Source organism: Azolla caroliniana, unplaced genomic scaffold, assembly GCF_043228905.1.
Source record: "Azolla caroliniana isolate FFs.n. ecotype wild unplaced genomic scaffold, voAzoCaro1.0.p SCAF_2, whole genome shotgun sequence".
In the NCBI taxonomy this organism is placed as follows: domain Eukaryota; kingdom Viridiplantae; phylum Streptophyta; class Polypodiopsida; order Salviniales; family Salviniaceae; genus Azolla; species Azolla caroliniana.
The window spans coordinates 28,243,219-28,258,368 of NW_028230437.1; positions in this window are offsets into that span (position 1 = coordinate 28,243,219).

Here is a 15,150-nt window from a genome sequence, read left to right on the forward strand (position 1 = left end):
TTCTTGTGTAGCGGAATAGGTGTGAACTGTGTGTATGAGAGAGAGAGAGAGAGTGAGGGTGAGAGTGAGTGAGAAGTAAGACACAGAGTATACACAAGGTAGATTGTATTAACAAAGGAGAAAGACTCAACATTATACAAAGAGGGAGGAGGGTGCTTTATATAGTCACCCTCTCTCTTCATTAACTACACGACTCATGGAGCATGGGGAATGTGAAAGCTCATAAGTTATGTGTCATAGAATTTGATTCTATGACTCATACAAAATGCTAGAATACAAAGTGGTGACTTAATGGTGACTCTTGACCATTGGAGTGTCTATTCACTCTCAAGGTGAGTTCACACACTAGACCAAGTTGAGCTTGATTCTCAACACGCCCCCTCAAGCTCAAGTCGGGTCGGTTTTAGACGGTATCCGAAATCCACTTCTACTCGTGTCGGCGTTCCGGAGTCTGCATCGACTCGCATTTATGCGAAGTTGCAGAATCCGTGCTCCACCTTGCGTTGTGCGTAGTTGCAAAGTCTGTGCTTTGGCTTGCGTCTTTCTTCACGGCTTCGTTGCGCGGTTGCGGAATCTACGCGTTATTGCGATTGCGTAGTGTCTTGCGTACTCCCCCTCAAGCTTGGCAGGTCAGGGATCGTCAATCCGAGATCGGTCATGAATTGCCATAGCTTGTCGGCTCCTAAAGCTTTAGTGAAGATGTCGATTGTTTGAAGATTGGTGCTAATGTGTTGTAGGTCGACATCGCCAGCTAGAACGTGCTCTCGGATGAAGTGATAGTGCACTTCGATGTGCTTTGTCCACGCGTGGAACACCGAGTTCTGAGCCAAATAAATATTGCTCATGTTGTCGCAATAAAGGGAGGTCGGATCCTTGATGGGTACACCCAGATCCTTCAAAATCCTCTTGAGCCATACGGTTGCGCCCCTATATTCCGCCTCCGTACTCGAAAGAGCGATGGTAGGTTGCTTCTTGCTACTCCACGATATTGCTTTGCTGCCGAGGGAGAAAACAAATCCGGAGGTTGACCTTCTATCGGCTTTGTTGCCAGCCCAATCGGCGTCTGTGTACCCCTCGAATTGTATTGGCATCGCGGTCTTGTAGAGGATGCCGCAATCCATTATGTTGCTCACGTTGTCGAGGTATTCCTCGCGGATGCGTGGAATGAGGCGGGACCTCGGGGGTCCTGTACCAAAGAGCAAGAGAGAAAGGACAAGAGACCCACTACGTGCGAGCGTAGATTCACAGGGACACGGCCCTTCGACACAAAGACGCGAGTGGGACAGCGACACAGAAAGACACGAATGTATTTATGTATTAACAAAGACAGCAACAAGAACACGGAAGCAACAAAACACGAAGTCGGTTACAACCGAACAAGCCGGCGAACAGATGTCGATGCCTGTTCGTAAACGCACAGAAAGACAGGAGCAGGTTGGAGGTGCTGCCGGAAGCACTCGGGCATTCCTCAGAGCAGTGAGAGCCTCCTGAAACCTGCACCGAAAGAAGCTATGGAATTTGCGAACCAGAGAGAGAGAGAAGCCTTCGCCCACAAACCGACAGCACTTCGTCCTCGACTCTTCGCGATCCCTTCCTCCTCCTCGTCTCCCTCCTTTTATAGGCAAGAAGGGAGTCGTTTCCTATTAACTTCCTACCTACCGAATCTACCTACCTAGGATCTCCCATGTCCCTAATTCTCTCCTATGTTCGACACAAGGCGTACGTGCGTGAAGAGACGGTTCCTATGCTCCGGCGCACCGATTCCGCTTGTGGACGGTTTTCTTCATGACATTCGCCCCCACCTAACCGGGCATCCACCGGCATGCGCCAAATTGAGTTGGGACGGAGAAAACCGGTCCAGCCTTCATTCCCCGCCCGTCGGTCCTTCCTCGGTTTCGGATCGTTCATCGTCCCGGTCCAGGCTATCCGGATCCGGCTCGTCGTCGTGACGCTTCTTGAACGCTTTGATCCGCTTCCCAGCTACCGGTATCGCCACTCTCGTGTCGTCGAGTTCCGCCAGATGGTACGTCCCGTTGTCGTTGGCGCTTTGTACCACGTAAGGCCCGAACCACCTTCTTGCGAACTTCCGTGTCGCTCGGTGCTGGTTGTCGAGGTTGCTGTTGTAGACTAGCACCCAGTCGCCTTCCTCGATCTTCTTCGGTCGGAGCCGGTGCGTTCGGTCGAACCGGGCTTTGTTCCTCATCCTTGCTTCCCGAAGCTTTACCGCAGCCTGCTCCACGTCCTCCGGTCTTCGCTCGAGCTGTCGTATACGCGCCGCCAGAAATTCCTCCCGGCTCATCTCGTCTCTCCAGTCCACAGTTGCCCACGAGGAGATCGTACGTTCCATCGGCATGACCGGCTTCTGCCCAAACATGAGTTCTGCCGGCATGAATCCGGTTACCGAACTGTGCGTAGTTCGGTCCGCCCACAACGCGTAATGCAGCAGCCGCGGCCAGTTCCCGACTTGACCTCCGCATGCCCGAACTAACGCCTTGACGATCGGTCCGTGTCCGCGCTCCACCTTTCCATTCGCCTCCGGATTGTACGCAGTGGTAAGCGAGAGCTTGACTCCTAGCCGGTCGAACAGCTCCTCGGCCTCTTCGGCGTCCAACTCCCCGCGATCAGCCACGATCTTCCCGACGCACCCGTACCGGCATATCACGTCCTCAATCAGGAACTGACATACGGCCGCGGTCGTTTTGTTCTGAAGGGCCCGGCCTTCTACCTGGTTCGTCAGATCTTCCCGAGCCAGGACCAGATACCGCATCTGTCCTTCTCCCATCGGCATCGTCACCAGGTCTACCATCCATTTGAAGTGGATGGTCGGAGGGTACGTAGGGTGAAGCTCGTCCCGATGTCGGACTCCAGAGTGCATCTGACAGCTCTCGCAAGTCGTCACGAACCGATGCACGTCCCGGTACAGTCCCGGCCACCAGTACTTCCCCTTTATCTTCTCGAACGTGGCCCACGTTCCACGGTGTCCAGCCCAAGGGCTGTCGTGGTAGGCCGTCAGCAGCTCCTCCTGTTCTTCCTTCATCGCCACCACCCGGAGCAGGACGCCGTTCCTCTTCTTCGGGTGCTTCCATAAGTATCCGTCCCGGAGAAAGAATCGGTAAGCTTTCTTCCGAATCCGGTTGGCCTCGTCCTTCGTCCATGACGCATCCGGCGTCATTGTCCTCAAAAATCCACCGATCTAGAGCCACTCGCCGTCGTACCTGCTCTCGTCGAAGTCGTTAAGTGCCGGAGTGCTCGTCCCATCGGTCGTCACGTACGCCGCCTCGAAGAAGTCCACGCCGACTTCTTCATCCTCCGAAACCATGCTGCCCTCGTCATCAAACCTCGCCCTCGAAAGCATGTCGGCCATGGCGTTGTCCTTTCCGGAAATGTGCCGTATTTCCGGCTCCAGGGACTTGATGTACGCTATCCACCGGAGCATCGCCAGGTCCGGTGTCGCGCATCCGGAAACCATGCCGAGAATCGGCAGGCAATCCGTCTCGATAACCACTTCTGTCCCGATCAGGTAGTCTTTGTCGGCCTTTACTGCCGAAACGATACCCCAGAGTTCGCGTTTAACCTGGGCGTACCCTCGCTGTCGTTCACTGAGGACCTTCGCGCCGAATCGGATCAGGAACCGAATGTCGTCCTTGTCCTCTTGGTTGACGACCCATCCGATCCCGATCGGACTCGTATCCACTGTTATGTATACCGGGGTACCCTTCCCGTAGACAGCCTTACGGAGCGTCGGTGCTGCCGCAAGAGCTTCCTTTAGCTTCCGGACCGACTCCGTGTGCTCGTCTCGCCACTCGAATTTTCGCCCTTTCTTCAGCAACCCGTATAGCGGCTCCGCAACGTGGGCGTAATGCGGGATCCATATGTGGTAGAATGCGCATGCCCCCAGGAACCTCCGAACTTCCGTAACCGAGCTACAGTCGGTCTTCATCGCGGAGATGGCTTCTACCTTTGCCGGAGACGGCTTCCGGCCATATGGTCCACATAGGTGCCCGACCACCAGGATTTCTGATTGCCCGAAGGCCGATTTCTCCCCGGAGAAGGTGAGCCTCGCATCCTCTAGCCTTTGTAGCACCTTCTCGCAGTCGCCGATGTGTGTTGCCACGAATCGCCGGCATCCGTCCGGCCCGACTGTCTCCTCCTTCTCTTCCACCGGGCACCCTTTGATAGGGATGTCGTCTAGAAACGGCATGGTGATGTCCGGGATGCAATCCCTCAGTACCTTGTTCATTGCATTCACCATGTGGGCCACCGAGTTGGTCCCTCCTTGCGGCAGGGTACACATTCGCACTAGGCCGAGGGGAGTTCGCATCGTCGTAATGTCTCCGCTCTCCACGGCTAGCTGGAACTGGTCGTACCCCAAGTACAGATCTCCGACCGAGTAAATCGACCTTCCGGCGAAGGCCTCCGTGAACTCGTCTATGGTCGGTCTGATTCCCGTGTTCCGAATGGTCACTCTGTTGACCGGCTGCAGGTCTTGAATGAAGCGCAATGTTCCGTTTTTCTTTGGTACGGTAAACCATCGGTTCGAGTATGGGGCACTCGACGGTTCGAGAATGCCCATATCGACTTTCTGCCTCAATAGCTCCATCAACTTCGGGATGTGAGCTCTCGGTACTGGAATCGGCTTGAGATTCCACGGTACATGCGGTACCGTGAATATCACCATCGGCTCCACGATTGTCGGGTCTACGCACCCGATCTCTTCCGGTGAGAATGCGAAGGCTTTCCCATGCCTTCCGAGCATCCTCCGAAACCGGTCTTCCTCCGCCGGCAGTAGGAACCCACCCCCACCGATTTTGAGCTCCCGGAGCGTCCCGTCGGTGAAGGTGTGTCCTATGCAGGCCGGATCTCGTAAACTGGGGTCCGACGCAACCCCTCTGATTCGGGACTCGCTGCCCTCCGGTAAGGGTGCCGGGACTGGCCTTACCTTCCGGTCCACAGTCTTGTACTTCGTGCTAACTCGGGCAGTCCGATCCGACCCGAGCCCCTGACTGAAGTCCGCAATGACTTCGTACATATCTTCGGAACATACCGGTATCGTCCGGTCTTCGTTAAGGTCTTCTCCGGCTACCTTCCTCAGCATTCCCAAGGTGTCGTCGAAGGAGACTGCCTCCACGGCTCCGCTGATTTCCTCTTCCGGGCCGAGAACTCCGCACGCTCGAAGTCGCTCCTCCGCCCTTGGCCTTTCTCGGCCAACGATGCCGACTATCATACACCCTCCGTCGTTGGAGAAGCAAAATTTCCTACCTATCGTACAGGGTTTCTTCGGTTTCGGTTCTATCGTACAGTTGTGGGGTTCCCGAGTGTCCGGACTGTCTCGGCCCCACGCCTCGGCAGCCCTCTCTAAAAATCCTCCCGGTTCTCGCCACCGAGGGATTCGCGGTTTCGCTCGTGGTTCGGTCGCACCGTCAGAAATTGGACCGAATGGCGCCCGTCCTGGCTTTTGACCCTCGCATAGGCCGAACCGTTGTCTAGCACCTTGGTCTCCATTCTCGCCGTCGTGATGTATGGTTCCCCTAATATGACCGGATGCGAGGACGTCTCCTGTACGAAGAAGTGTTGGTCAATCTCGACGTCGCCGATCTTGACTCGCATGTTCGGGCAGGCCCCATGCAGTTCCTCGGTGGCGCGCGTCGCCGCCCGTATCTTCCACCCGTGCTTGGTGTTGATCGGCCACTTTCCCTTCTTATAGAAGTCCATGGACATCAGGTTTATTTCCAAACCGTGGTCCACCAATGCCACCACCGGTTCCTGAATATCTCCGATCTTTACCGGGGTCTCCGTGGTCGCTCGGGCCTAGTGCGGCCTTGAATAGTGGCTCTCCGCCCACTCATCTTCCAGCGCCATGTCGTCGATGTGCGTCGTCCGCACCTCCACCGGTCTTTCCGGTTCCGTCTCCGTCAACAGCCTCTTCCATTTCACCAGGTCCACAATGGAGTCGTGGAACTCCTTCTTGGCGATCCCAAGCACCTCTCGCAATGACAGCTCCACTTTGCTATCGAGGATCCGTTCTTCTAGGACCTTTCGTAGGTCCGTAGTCCTTTCTATTTCCGTCCCCAGTCGGTATCCGCCCTTCCTGGGGTTATCTTGCGAGCTGGACCCACCGGCATCGTTTCGTCGTTGCCTGAATCGGGTCTCATACCGTTGTGAGGGCCCGGCCGCTCCGGCTTTCCCCACTCGTTTGTCTTCTACCAGAGCCTCGTAGTTCCGACAGGCGGCTTCTACAAAGCCCGTCCTCTCCTCGACCGGATCGCTCCACCCGGTTATTTCCCGGACCCATCTCTCAGCGCGGTCCGTTTCATCTTTCCTTAGCCGTGCGCCGGCAAGACCTTCCAGCATTGCCGACCAGAATCCGTCTTTGCCCTCCTTTCGGGCCTCGCTGCCCCCGACCCGAATGTCGGCCGACGCCGAGTAGTGGATGGCCTCCATGTGTCGGGACTCTGCCTCTTCCATCAGTCTCTTCATTCCTCCTCGCCCGTCGTTTCGGTTCAGGGCCCTTTTGGTGTCGCCGGCGTGCACCCGGCCTTCCCACAGGTACACCACCCGGTTCCTCAACGCTTCTGCGAAATCGCCGCAGTCCTTCCAGATGTGGCCAACCTCGTCGCACCACATGCACCTGTTCGCTGCTACCGGCCGTCGGTCACGAGCCGGTTCGCCGCCTTCCCTTCGAGTCTGGGCGATCTGGAGATCCTTTACCGCCCGCGTCAACTCCTCCAGCGCTGCTCCTCCGGACGAGCCACTGACCATGCCGGTCGAAGCCGGATCGGTTTCTAGCCATTCCCGGGTTTCTTCCCTTCGCCCTTGCGGTGCCGGTTCAAGCCTCCTTGCTGTGACAGCACCCACACCAGCCGCCCCGTTGTCAGCCCATTCTCGCCGTTTGTCGAAACGGCCACAGACTCTCTTAACCGCAGCCCAGTCGGTCGTCAGCCCGTCTTCGGTTTCCAGCAAGGAGCCGACTTGATCCCGGTCCCGCTCGTCCACCGACTTGACGAATAGTAGGACTCGGCTCGTATCTAGAACGGTTCGGTCAAGCGCCGAAAGGCGCGCAAAGCGTTCTTCGAACTCCCGGAGGAGTGCCGACGCGTTTCTTCCCTTGCCGGGGGACTCCACCCATTCCATGAAGTCTCGTTTCGAAAGCCGGAGTGCGTCGTCCAGCCCGTATTTTTCCAAGAGTCGGCCTTCGAACTCCTCCCAGGTACGGCTCTCCGCCCGCACCTCGAGCACCTCCGAATGGATGCTCGGCATCGCCACTCGACGAAACCCGGCAAGACGCCTCTCTTCCGGAATGTCCCGCATCAGCATTTCTGCCCCGTAGGACGCCAAATACTTCGTGGCATCCTTTCCGCTGAACCGGCCGATCGTACCGACGACCGCCTCAATGGCTCTGTCGAGGGCGCCGAAGCCCTCGCGTGCGCTCAATATCCGATCCACGGCCGAAGCCATGGCCTCCGCAAGATCCGACCCTTTCATCTTCTGCTCTTCTGCCGCCTCCTTCACGTCGGGTTCACCAAGATGTCGAGGTATTCCTCGCGGATGCGTGGAATGAGGCGGGACCTCGGGGGTCCTGTACCGAAGAGCAAGAGAGAAAGGACAAGAGACCCACTACGTGCGAGCGTAGATTCACAGGGACACGGCCCTTCGACACAAAGACGCGAGTAGGACAGCGACACAGAAAGACACGAATGTATGTATGTATTAACAAAGACAGCAACAAGAACACGGAAGCAACAAAACACGAAGTCGGTTACAACCGAACAGGCCGGCGAACAGATGCCGATGCCTGTTCGTAAACGCACAGAAAGACAGGAGCAGGTTGGAGGTGCTGCCGGAAGCACTCGGGCATTCCTCAGAGCAGCGCGAGCCTCCCGAAACCTGCACCGAAAGAAGCTATGGAATTTGCGAACCAGAGAGAGAGAGAAGTCTTCGCCCACAAACCGACAGCACTTCGTCCTCGACTCTCCGCGATCCCTTCCTCCTCCTCGTCTCCCTCCTTTTATAGGCAAGAAGGGAGCCGTTTCCTATTAACTTCCTACCTACCGAATCTACCTACCTAGGATCTCCCATGTCCCTAATTCTCTCCTATGTTCGACACAAGGCGTACGTGCGTGAAGAGCCGGTTCCTATGCTCCGGCACACCGATTCCGCTTGTGGATGGTTTTCTTCACGACAACGTATCGTAGAACTCGCTCAGCGCAATCCAAGTGAGTATCACGCGGTGTTTGCATGAATTGGCTAAGGAGACCGAGCGGATAACTGAGATCGGGTCGAGTGATCGTGAGGTAGATGAGACTCCCGATGAGTTGCCGATACTAAGTCGGCTCACACGCTTTCGTGCCGGAGTTCGCATCTAGTTTGAGATTGCGATCGAGCGGGGTTGCCGCGGATTTGCACTGAGCCATCCCGAACTTGTATAGCAAGTTGAGGATGTAGTGTCGTTGAGAGATCATGATTCCGGCTGGAGTCCAAATTACCTCGATGCCGAGGAAGTAGTGGAGCTCCTTCATGTCCGTCATCTCGAATTTGTCAGAAAGGAGGGATTTGACCTTATTGATTTCAACGAGATGCTCACCTCCAATGACTAGGTCATCCACATATAAGATGATGACGATCGGACTTGCGGAATCGCTTCGTATGTAGAGGAAGTTGTCCGATTTTGACATACGGAATCCAATTTGATGAAGATATTGCGTTATCTTCGAATGCCAAGCACGCGGTGCTTGCTTGAGGCCGTAGAGTGGCTTCTTGAGTCAGCATACAACTTTTGGATGGGTGCTCGAGTTGAAGCTGGGTGGTTGTATCATGTACACCTCCTCTTCTAATTCGCCTTGTAGAAAGGCATTCTTGACGTCCATTTGATGGAGGTGCCATCCTTTCGCCGCGGCAAGCACAATTACGGTCCGCATTGTCGTCATCTTTGCCACCGGGGCAAAGGTCTCTTCGTAGTCGACGCCATGCGTCTGAGCGTATCCTTTCGCTACGAGTCGAGCTTTGTAGCGGTTTACGAAGCCATCGCCGTTATACTTGACCTTGTAGATCCATTTGCATATGATCTCCTTTTGTGTGGTGAGGTGGGAACGAGATCCCACGTCTCGTTCTTCCGTAGTGCCTACATCTCCTCGTTTATTGCTTCGATCTATCGTGGGTCCTTCGCGGCTTCCGGAAAGGTTTCCGGCTCCCGTACTGTCGCTACCTTCATCATAAAGGCGTAATGGTACGCCATATAATCGTTGTAGCTGAATCGGCTTACGGGGTTCTTCTCACGGGTAGATCGGCAAAGCTTTTCATTTGCAAAGATGAGGGCTTTCTTAGCTCCGATTGGTACATCGAAGCCGCCGAACTCACTGTTGAGTGAGTGGGTCGACTCATTGTCGTCGAAGCGATCATCTTTGTATTTCGACATTTTCGCCTTGCCTTTGTCCATCTTCGAGCTAGGCCGTGATGTGCTTTGATCGCTCAAAGGCTCTTGTGGTCCGCTCAGTCGGGTCGTGATCGGACTTTTTTCGAACATGCGCGTAAGGCGATCTTCATCCTCTATCTCTTGTTCGGCGGATTCCGGGTCAAGCGGAGTCGAAGTCGAAGTTGTCTCTGGTGCGTACCATGATGCAGACTCGTCAAAAACAACGTCTCGACTTACTCGAGATTTTCAAGTTGAGGGGTTGTAGCACTTGTACCCCTTTTGCTCCAGTGAGTATCCTACGAGGATACATTTCTCCGACTTCGGGTTGTTGGGAGATAGGCCCCTCCGGATGGGAAGGGAGAAGAATAGTGTCGACGAACAAACTCGGCCGAGGCCGATAGGCCTCGGCCGAAACCAGATGACGAGTACCCGGCTACGGAGAGCAGGATGGTATAGACCCGGTGAAGACCGGATGAGGAGTACTCGGCTACGGAGAGCCGGATGATACAGACCCGGTGAAGACCGGATGAGGAGTACCCGGCTACGGAGAGCCGGATGGTATAGACCCAGTGAAGACCGGATGAGGAGTACCCGGCTATGGAGAGCCGGATGATACAGACCCGGTGAAGACCGGATGAGGAGTACCCGGCTACGGAGAGCCGGATGGTATAGACCCGGTGAAGACCGGATGAGGAGTACCAGGCTACGGAGAGCCGGATGGTACAGACCCGGTGAGAACCGGATGAAGAGACATATTCGTAAATATGTTTTCTGAGAGTCCATCATGGCTATATTTGTAAATAGCTGAAAAGTAATATTAGTATAAATATGACTTAGGGCAAACTTTTAGTTGTTGTTGTCATTCTTGTTTTGCACGAGATTAGTGCGCGTAACAGTGTACATAGAGAGAGAGAGAGAGAGAGAGGTCGTTGTCTCAGTTGTAATCGCCGCCTGTGGCGAAGATTGTGAGCACGAGGTCGTTGCCTCAGTGAACTCACTGTTGTACATTCTTGAATAGTGACAGTTTGCAACCTGTGGGCTGCCGTGGTTTTTTCCCCTAGTTTGGGGTTTTCCACGTAAACCTCCTGTGTACTCTTCTCTTCTTTGTGTCGTTTATTATTTCCCGTTTTCTGTGTATGATTCTAAGCTCGGTTGTGGCCGAGCGTTGCAGATAAGGAGCGTTGAGTTCCCGTCATGGGTCAAGCTTTTGACGCTTCTCGTCGGGGATGTGCAAGTACGCTATTGCGCCGAATATCCGGGTGTGCGATAAGTCCGGCTTCTTTCCGAAGTATTTTTCGTGCGGAGTGACCTCGTGCACGCCGGATGTTGTGCACCGGTTCATTAGGTAGACAGCCGTATTTGTAGCTTCGGCCCAATATGACTTGGGCATATGCTTCTCGTTCATCATGGCCCGCGCTACTTCGAGGATGTGCCGATTTTTGCGCTCGGCTACTCCGTTTTTTTGCGGAGTGTGTCGGCAAGTGAATTCTCGCCAAATTCCTTCCTTTCGAAGATACGTCGTGAAATCATCTGAGAAGTACTCCTTGCCGCCATCCGATCGAAGACAACGTACATGTCGGCCCGTGGCTTTCTCGACTTCATTCTTGAATGTCTGGAAGTGTCTGAACACTTCGCTCTTTTGCCGCATCGGGTAGATCCAAGTGTACCTAGAGAAGTCGTCGATGAAGAGCACGTAATATCGGCATCCTTCGAATGTAGCCGTCTACGTCGGTCCCCATACGTCGGAATGGACTACGTTGAGTAGACCTTTGCTCACGTTCCGCTCTTTCGGGAATGGGTGTCGGTGTTGCTTGCCGAATTGGCACGCTTCGCATACACCTTCAATCTCCTTCTCTTTGAATGTCAGGAGTCCGATGACAACTCCTTTCGATTTCATTGCTTTGAGTTTGTTGAGATTGATGTGGCCGATTCGCTTATGCCATAGCTCTATGTCGGAGTCGGCTTTCATTCTTTTCGCGAACATGGCGGATTTTATCTCGTGTGAATCGAGAATGAACATCTGGCCCTCTCTTCTTCCACGTGTGATGATTAGGCCTTCTTTTTCGATGAAGCACCCTTCTTGGTCGAATCGTACTTGCATCCCTTGCTCAACCATTTGGCCGACCGAGACCAAATTCTTCGTGATGGTCGGTACATGCAAGACATTTTTAATGTAATTTTGCATACCTTCTTTTCCGAACGGAACATTGCCGATGTGCCGAATCAGGTGCGTAGTGTCGTCCCGGTTTCGACATAGTCGGGTCGATCCAGCTCTCGAAGTTCTCGGAACCATTCTTGATGCGATGTCATATGGTTCGAGGCACCGGAATCAACGAACCATACGTCTTCCGAACTGGAGGCACTAGTTGAGGTAGAGGCCAACATAGAGTTTGCTCTATGTTTCATCATGAACATTCCGCCACGATCTTCGTAGTCGGAGTTGTGCGTGTAATTCGTGAGTTGTCGGCTTGTGGAAGTCGTTTCGCGCATCTTCTTTCGGCACTCTTCTTCGTGGTGGCTGAGCTTTCCGCAGTATCTGCATTCGGTTGCATTTTGACGGCTCGGGCCAGAGTAGAAGCTCCCCCTTCTTGCAAAGGTTCCTCGTTGACTTCTGTTTTGCGGCCGAAATTGGGAGTTGTTGTCGTAGGTCGGACCTCGTCCGCCTTGTCCTTGGCCGAATCGGCCTCTCGCTCGTTCGCGTCCTCTTCCTCCATTCGAGTGCGTGTAGAGCATGTGACCTTCCAACTCATTGCTCCTTGTACGCACGTGGTTTTTTCGACCAATAGCATTGATTGGAGCTCGAAGAAGGAGGGAGATTTGTCCCTTGCTAGAACGGCGGTTTGCATCGCGTCGAACCGTGGTGCGAGGCCGCCGAGGCATATTTGCACCATCTCATCATCATCGATGCTTACGCTTATTGATCCGAGCGAGTCGCAAAGCTCCTTGATCTTCAAGGTGTATGTCGTGATGGACATGTCCCTTTGTTGAATGTTGTTCAACTCTTGGCGGAGTTGAAGCTTCCTTGTGGTCGTGTTGGCGGCGAAAATCTTTCGTAGATTTTCCCATGCTTCCTTCAGCATCTTGGCTTCTCGATTGTAACCGAGCATGTGGTCGTGAACACATGTTGCCAAACAATACATCACACGGCTTGCGGCTTGCGGCTTGCTCCCATGTCGCATATCCGGGAGCCGTGTCGACGGGTCGGTCTTCGTGCGCTCCTTTGATGTAGCTCCAATAGCCTTGTCCGACAAGGTATTGGTGCATCTTGTACTCCCAAGATGCGAAGTTGTTTCAATCCAACTTCTCGGTAGGGAGAGCGCTCCCCATTTGAGTATTCATTATGTCGATTCTTCTTCTTCTTCTTCTTCTCTCTTCGAATGCGAGCTATGTAGCAAAGCTACGATAGCGATGAGCCGGTTCTTGGTCGTCGGTGTGGAGCACAACACACGATCACGATGAGGCGAATGGGCTAGATCAAACTACCAACCTCGCTCTAATACCATGTAAAGAATCAGGTATGATTCTTGTGTAGCGGAATAGGTGTGAACTGTGTGTGTATGAGAGAGAGAGAGTGAGTGAGAGTGAGTGAGTGAGAAGTAAGACACAGAGTATACGCAAGGTAGATTGTATTAACGAAGGAGAAAGACTCAACATTATACAAAGAGGGAGGAGGGTGCTTTATATAGTCACCCTCTCTCTTCATTAACTACATGACTCATGGAGCATGGGGAATGTGAAAGCTCATAAGTTATGTGTCATAGAATTTGATTCTATGACTCATACAAAATGCTAGAATACAAAGTGGTGACTTAATGGTGACTCTTGACCGTTGGAGTGTCTATTCACTCTCAAGGTGAGTTCACACACTAGACCAAGTTGAGCTTGATTCTCAACACTATTAATCATATTAAGTCAATTAGTTGATCATTGTACCTCATATCATAATTCATATAACCAACCAATACGCAATTCCATTCTTACTTCCACAGTTTCTTGATAGAACGTTCAACATTATTGTGTTGTCAGTCACAGTAGTCGACTGTCAACTGAACGACACCATTTAGCACACCATCATCAAGATGTCATGGTGGATGATATTTTCATCATGTCGTGATTCTTCTATTGGTCACCCATGGACAGAAAATCTAGGGATTGGTTGAAGGTCTATGGGTTATGAAAACTCTAGTTACAAAGCTCGAATCCTTATCCATTTTGATAAAGAAAATGGGCAATCCTCTATTTGCATTAACATTTAGTGGAGTGATGAATGAAATACAAGATAAATTTGAAGGAATGGCGGTAACTATATTTACTTCTACGGAGTGTACTCTTAGGTGTGCCTGTAGTATGTAGGTATAAACTTACTATTAAACTCATTAAAGACATTGTATGAAAAAATGTAGGATAATTTCTATGAAGAATTTTTGAACTCTTCACTAACTTAACAAAGCTTACACCTATGTTTATGTTAAAATATCAAAAACTCTACGTTGTGATGGCTTTAAAATAAGTACTTCATGAAGATTACATCATATGGATCCAAATCTAATATGTGTGGTTACAAATAAGTGATTATAAATATATTATAATATTGATGTGATAGTATGTGAATTGTAGATTTTTTATAGAAACATGTGATTGGCAATTCACTTAGTACTTATTCTTCTCAAAGTTAAAATATTGTCGTAATTAAATTAATAAAATTACATTTCCTTGCAATCTTAATGGCATGAACCATATCAGATAATGTTTTTTGGTTTTAAGAATTTATTGCAAATAAAAGTATGTGATTCCACTATTTTTCACGCGCAATTCATTATAATGCATTTCTATTTCTAGGTTCTCAAAATTGATTGTTTGTACAACTTGAACATACTAATTATATTGAGAACTAGGGAAACTCATGTCACATTGGGGGTGTAGCAACATATGATTAGCTTTGCTAATCTTACTATGTGTTGTTTTGTGAACTTTTGTGTCCTTAGGCTGCTAGTTGTGGAGGGAGGGATATTAGATGTGGGCTAAAACAAAGGCTCTTTCATTGAGATTATATACTAAATTGCATTAGAAATTCTCAAGAATGAGAGTGGCAATATCACTAAGATTGTAATGTGAGTGCGATCAATATAGTTGAGAGAAATGTGATGTTCTCCCACATGTTGTCAGGCAACAATCTTCCTTGGCTAGATTATGATGATGAGACACTTGATAACGGTCATAATACATAGCTTGGTTTATGCTAGCAATTGAGTGTTTATGGTACTTCCTAACATCATAAGCTCAACATTTTAGGGGAGGGCCATTGGGCAAAAATCATTGTGAAGGGGGGTGGGGATTTGTCAAAATAAAAATTCATAGAGAAGAAAAAGAAAGAAAAGGGAACCTCTCGAGCTCCCTTCCCTCTCTAAAAGAACCACAACTCAATCCATGCCATGGGTTGCGTCATATCCCATTCATCACTTTCATTCTCCCATGGATGCAAACAATTTACCCATCTCTCACACCACACAAATATGTTGGACGTATCACTCCCTAGATTTAGAAATATTTGGTATTCTTGAGCCCTAACCATCTTCCAATAAAGGCATATATTCACGAGTGGATGTGCCATGTTGTTTGTCATTGAACATCTTGCTACCAGAGTAAACTATCGCATTTATATATAAAGACAAAAAGGGATGTGAAGGTAAAGGTAGAGCACCAACTCTTACAACAAGTTAAAGTCAATTAAAATAAGATAG